This window comes from Helianthus annuus, chromosome 1 (assembly GCF_002127325.2).
Source record: "Helianthus annuus cultivar XRQ/B chromosome 1, HanXRQr2.0-SUNRISE, whole genome shotgun sequence".
NCBI classification, from domain to species: domain Eukaryota; kingdom Viridiplantae; phylum Streptophyta; class Magnoliopsida; order Asterales; family Asteraceae; genus Helianthus; species Helianthus annuus.
Window position 1 is genome coordinate 132,286,170 of NC_035433.2, and position 6,966 is coordinate 132,293,135.

The following is a 6,966-nucleotide window of genomic DNA, read 5'->3' on the forward strand; positions in this document are numbered from 1 at the left end:
AATTATCTATAACAAATATAAATGTATCTTATAATCTTCTATACTATATAATAAAAGAAACCACTTTAGGGACACTTGTCATTATATTAGAACATCTCTTATAGATAATTATTATTTTAGTTTAATATTTTCTAATTAATTATAGATAATCCTATTAAATATTATTTAGTTTAATATCTTATGGATAATTATTACTTAGTTTAATCTTCTTCTCATATATTATTTAGTTTAATATCTTATGGATAATTATTATTTAGTTTAATTTTCTTCTCATTTATAATATTATTTAGAGTAAATTATGATTTTGGCCCCTGTGGTTATATCACTTTTACCCTTTTAGCCAAAAAAGAATTTTTTAACATTTGAGTCATCAACGTCTTTTTTTCTAATCTTTTTGGCCCCTACCACTAACCCCATCCATTAAATGTTAGGGGCCAAAAGGGTTAAAAAAAGACGTTAGGGGCCAAAAAGGTTAGAAAAAAGACGTTCGGGGCTTAGATGTTAAAAAGTTCCTTTTTAGGCTAAAACGGTAAAAATGATATAACTACGGGGGCCAAAATCATAATTTTATTATTTGATGTATAAAATTAGATTTATTCAAATCGTACAATATACGAGGTTTTTTTAGGGTATATATATATTTTTATTATTTAGTACAGAAAATTACATTTATTCAAACCGTGTAATACGCATATTTTTAAAGATGTAATTTTTTATTATTTGGTATATAAAATTACATTTATTCAACCCGTGTAATAAATGAATTTTTTTAAAGATGTATTATTTTATTATTTGGTAAAAAAATATTACATCTATTCAGCTCGTGTAATACACGTGATTTTAAAGATATAACTTTTTTATTTGGTATATGAAATTACAGTTATTCATTCCATACAATATTGTTCTTATAGATATCACTTTTTATTATTTAATATATAAAATTATATTTATTCAACTCGTGCAATAAAGAAGGTTTTTAAAGACATATTGTTTTATTATTTAGTATATAAAATTTATTTATTTAACCCGTGTAATACACGGGGTTATAACCTAGTATAATATTATTTAATATAGTTAGAGATCAAACGTATAATTTCAAATTTAATTAATAGTAAATTACTTTTTGAGTCCCTATGTTTTAGTGGTTTTAACCACTTGAATCCAAAATCAAAAGGTTTAACACCTTGAGTATCTAACCGCTCATTCACACCCTCTGTAAAAAATTCAAAAGACCTTTTGTAAGGTTGAGTTCTCTAAATTCTCACAACTTGTAGAAGTTTTCATTTTACCCTAACCATATAAATTTGTTAAGATAAAATATATTATTTGGATATAAACAATAATTACTAATAAAGTATCAAATCACATGTACAAGTAACGAAAATATAATTATTCTTTTGTTTTACTAATTTATCTAAATAAGTCATTTCATTAATAAGGATTATATACAAGTTTATAATTTATATTTTTCGTCAGTGCAATACACAAGGTTGTAAACTAGTATATTATATATAAAAACTTTCTAAAAACTTGGAGGGCCTAAATTTTTGGTGACCCTAGGCCCGTGCCTAGGTTGCCAACCCTAATTTATATACACATACTATACCTTATATTCATTTATGTGTATTATGCATATGACTATATGTGTATAAATTAGGTACATGACTACATGTTTACATATATATACATACTTGCACATAGTATACCTGTTATATAAACATTCCTCTAGTCCATTAACTTGGTTGTCATTTTTGAAAAATGAAATAATATGTGATGAAAGAAATGTTTGGCTGATTGCCATCGAGAATTTAGAACTTCCACTTCGTTTTAGAGGTTTTTTTAATTATTATTTTGCAAGTGGTGAAACACACGTAGGACATTGGCGTTTCCATTTGCTCTTGACCATAAGCTAGTTGACTTAAAAGGAGTTTTCCATATTGATCGAAATTCTAGGACTCAACGTAAATGTATGGCTGATATAACAGGCTGACAAGGCGATTAACTCAAGTATCAAACATGAATACGATTTAATTAATTACTTTATAACTTATGTGTATAACACAATTTTATGTTTTTTACCAAGAAAGATAGATGATGAAACCTTGCCTCTTAATTTTAATTATTTTTTGAAAGGTATAAAATTACATAGTGTAAATTTCCTTCAACATCTCTTATCATATCTTAAACAAATCGGAAATTGTTGGCCTTATCTACAGGGGCTAGGGATGTGCAAAAAACCGAATTAACCGAACCATAACCGAATTAACAGACAAAACCGAACTAAATAAAAAACCGGTGGGTTGGTTAATGGTTTTTTTGAAAACCGAAAGTAGCGGGTCAGTTATGGTTATCATTTTTTCTATACCCACCATAACCAAACCGAACCGACATGTAATAAATCTTTGTAGGATTTAGGACTTTTCACCATATTTTTAATATTTTATGTTTTTTACTGAAGATTTTTAGTACTTATGGGTTTTTCATATCCTTTTGTGGTTTTGGTTGAATGTTTATTTGAATTTAAGGAATGTATCATATCACTTTATTTGAATATTCGATAATAATTGGTACTAATATTATAGATTATATATATTTTTTAATACTATGTAATATACTAATATATACAAATATGCAATAACAATTTGTTCCATGTTAAAAAAAATTAAGCTATTTTTAGCTAAGCTAAATACACGGTTAACCACCCATAACGGACCCGCTATAACCATCAAAACCGAATAACCATAACCACCATAACTGATCGGTTATGGTTATGGTTATCCAATAACCGACATCGCGGTTATGATTATGGTTTTTGGTCAAAACCGACCCAAACCGACCCATGCACATCCCTAACAGGGGCGCACCTTTTAAGGGGTAATGGGGTGCACCCGCCCCCGCCAACATTTCAACTAGTAGTGTAATTTTTCTGATTTATCGTCCGAAATTTTTAAAATTATTTAGGTCCGTCCGCGCCAATTATTTTGCCTAAAAATTCACTGCCCCTACCAAGGTTATTGTCCAACAAATTTATACATATTTTTCGTATAGAGTGAAAAAAAACGTGCAGAACATAGCTATTAGTAATTTTTTATAATTGTTTTTATCTATAATACTATAAAAAGGAGAAGTGATGTACAATATTGTAATTTGACCAGGGGTACACATTTTTAAGAAGTATGTACAAGCGACTGCAAGCTTGTAGAAGTGGAAGTTCATCAGCCTTTTAAGACGCTTGGCTAGGGATTTCACCCATGAACCCTAATATCCAATTATAAATGAATCCTCTTGCAATTGAGACGTGAAGATAGAAAGGCAGATTGAATGCAAATAATGATGGGAGTCTCCAGGTTGCAAGATGAAGCATCGTGTGTTTCAATTTCATCTTAAGTTCATCATGGTTGAAACACACAAGACGCATCTCACTAATTTTGAATGTCGGAGCGACACAAAGTTTCAACAACACTGATTTAGAGAAAAAGTTTGCAGGGTTTATATCCAGATTCGTTGATATACTGTCACCGATGGCGGTTGGAGTCGCTATCATTGGAAATCGGTGGAGGTGCGATGCAGTTTCAGACTATCACTCCGATGTCTTTAATACCACAATGGTATCGATAATAACTGCAATAGTCATCCAAGCAACAACCCTAGGGTAAGAAACACTTCAACATGACTACAATTTCAACAATTGTATGTTATAATTTTCTTTCTACAATTATCTTAACTTGAATCTTGAATTTTGAATTGGAATTTGAGTTTGATTCTTTATGAGTTTTTTCACATATCTTTACTAATCATGATGTGTTGTTCTTGTTGTGTTATCATATGGGTTTGAGTTGATGATTCATATCTTTAGTTGGGTTGGATGAAAGTTATTGTTTTGATCGGAATATTGGGGTGTTTGGTTTGCAAATCTTGAAAAGGGGGAGTGCCAATCTGGTAGTGATTATTGGTTTTTATTGTGTTTTTGTTTTGTGGGTATTAAAGATAGTGATAACTGTGTGCTTAAGTTGGAATTTTATTTGTTGTTCTTTGTATCTTGCGTTCATGGGAGGTCGATCAGGTACAGAAGGAAGAACAGTTGAACAACAAGTTCTAGAGGTGAGTGATAAATAATATTAATGATTATTTTATAAAATTTATAGATACTAATGACATTATTTAACAGTCAAATCCAGTTCTGGAAGCCTTTGGGAATGCGAAAACGGTGAAGAACAGCAATTCCACGTTAAAAGTCCGCTTAATAACACATTTACATACATTTGTTTAGTAAATTAAAAGTTAATTTACAGGAAAGTTCACACGACTTTGTGTTTGTACCAGTCGTTATGGTAAATTTGTAGAGATCCAATTCGACAAGCAAGGGAAGATATCCGGAGCTGCGGTTAGAACTTACCTTCTAGAGAGATCACGAGTTCGCCAGTGTCGGATCATGAAAAGAACTACCATTGTTTTTACATGCTCTGTGCAGCACCCCCCGAGGTGACTTCTTTTTTTTAGAAATACTTGTGAATTCGGTTATTGAAAATATTGTCTCGAGTGGACTCTGGTTTTTACGTATAGATACGATTTTTATTTTTTAGGATGTCAAGAGGTTCAAATTAGGAGACCCGAGAACGTCTCATTATTTGAATCAGACTAATTGCTATGAAGTAGTGAATATAGACGATGGAAGAGAGTATTTGGAAACACGAAATGCTATGGATGTTGTGGGAATCAACCAAGATGAGCAGGTAACAAATATGATGAAACGGGTTGACCAGTTTGAAAAAGTAAACTCACTCAAAAGTAAACGTATTGAATTACCATCTGGGTAAATAACCGATGTCTAAAAGATAACTCCAGACGGAAATATTACAAAACCACTGGATCCAGCGGCTGCAGCCTTGAGTCGTGATGCATTGGCAAAAATAGTTTATTCTAGACTCTGTGATTGGTAAGAAAATAAAAAAGCATCTTTGGCTGACTATGACTTGTTTGACACGTTCTACTTAATTCCTTTTAGCTAATATTCGTTACTTGACCCATTTTTATGAACTATGACAGGATCGTGGACAAGATAAATAATCCAATTGGCCAGTTCGAGCGGCTGCACAGCCTACAGGTGCAACACACCTTCAAATTCTACTCGTAGCAGTGGCGGACATGGGCGGTGTGTTTCATTCAGGCCGCTTGGCGGAGACATTGCAAGCGGAAAATGATCGAGCAGCGGCATAAGGAGGAGATAGAGATGGAACTCGCTGGCGGTGATGGTGATGGAGGTTCTCGCAGCCTTGGGTCAGGTATTGGAATACAGATGTGGACTCCTTAAAGGTGAATCATTTTCTTTAGATTTATGTGAAAAAGATTTGATTAGTTGTATATTCATAGATTATCTTATCATATAGGCATAAAATAATCAGTTTTAATCAGATGATGAAACCTTTAGTAAAGTTACTTACATAACTTAGTTTATCTGTCGCTTACTTTAACCTCGAGTTCCCGAAAAATCATCTCTATCAGTAACACATGTAACACCTATTATTTGCAAGTAATTAGCTAATTATGATTATTCAATATTGCATCCCTAAAACTTTGATTTCTTTGTCATTAGTTTTTATTTGACTTATTAAGTAAACTTTTAGGTATTGTAGAGTTGAGGTATCGACATTTATTAGCGAAGAATCGTCTCATGTGTCATCGGATGGGGTGTTTCTGGGTGCAAAGAGTGATAGTGTGTCTCATGGTGGAGTGGACATTGACCGAGAGTGGCGTGGGCCCAAGCGTAGGAAGGATATTTTATGGGTTGATAAAGGTAAAAAGGAAAATAAATTCTCTGGTTCAATGTATTCCCATTTGAAGGTTTCACTTGGAGATGTTTTTAGCTTGGATGACTTGAGAGAAAGAATGGCGGTTTACTTGAGCCAAAGTAACTGCCATGAGATTCTTGATGCTATGACTCATGTTACAAAGGTTTGTTTTATGTTTTTTTTCGTGGGCTTATATTAGTTATCGATTTAAACTATGGTCACAGTAATCTTTCTAAATATTTATTTTTTCAGAATATTGATGAAGGAAGACTTAAAATGAAGGCCCACTGTCCCATAGTTACTGATGTTGGAATGAAGGAGAATGCCTTGAAGATTCTAATGAGTTATAACCCTGTTTGGTTAACATGATGCTTTGGGTTATGTGGTATTTTAAATTTAGCGATTTTGATAGTAATACCGGTGACACCAATAACGACCACTATCCTTCAAAGGGGACAAGCTCAAGCTCCGTACCTTACCAACGACAACCTCCGTTACCGCCGACAAGCTCTATCAAGCACCACTGTAACGTCGTAATGTCGACAAGCTCAAGCTCAAGCTCCGACCAGTTTTGTTTTATTATTTAGAAAATGAATAGTGTAATTTTACGTAGAATCCATTTTTGATATGAGATTTGAATGAGAAGTTATGTAATCTTCAAATTTACTAGTTCCGACAAGTTATTAGCGGATATGAGAATCCTTTGTTTGAGTTTTTGATATACAGATTCTTAGTTCGACAAGTTATGTAATTTGAAAATGGCTTGTATAATCTCCGAGGATCTTCCCTGCAAATTTTCCGGCAAGACTCAAGAGCATTAGCGGCGACGCGTGTATTAGCATCAGCATTTTGATCAATAGCCGACATGAATTAGCGGCATCATCTTTAGCAAAGTCGGGATACGAGACATTGACGCTCGCCAAATAAAGTAGTTTATTTTTCATCTTTAGCAAAGTCAGCATCTCTTAATCTTTAATATATAATTCATAGTGCCTCATTTTCAGTTATACGTATATAACTGAAAGAACAAATTGAATATGAAATCATTCGGGACACCCGCTGCAACGCGCGGACATTCCCACTAGTACTTGAAGTGAGTATTAATAAAGTTTGAAACTAGGTAGTTAGTTGTATTTTCTTATCATTATGACCAACCGGGTTTACCAACTATGTTAGT

General features: G+C 32.8%; 1 long non-coding RNA gene across 7 annotated transcripts; it reads left to right on the forward strand.

Moving 5' to 3' along the window:
- The first annotated feature begins 3,244 nt into the window (after positions 1–3,244).
- On the forward strand, positions 3,245–6,512 carry LOC110878359. 7 transcript variants are annotated; one of them, XR_002557884.2, is made up of 8 exons: positions 3,245–3,939; positions 4,064–4,101; positions 4,169–4,234; positions 4,324–4,482; positions 4,584–4,936; positions 5,047–5,313; positions 5,625–5,952; positions 6,042–6,512. It is a non-coding gene; the product is annotated as an uncharacterized LOC110878359 (long non-coding RNA). The 7 variants fall into 7 exon arrangements; XR_004861812.1 differs by having other exon boundaries at positions 3,245–3,652; XR_002557870.2 differs by having other exon boundaries at positions 3,246–4,101; positions 4,584–4,733; positions 4,846–4,936.
- The last annotated feature ends 454 nt before the right edge of the window (positions 6,513–6,966 follow it).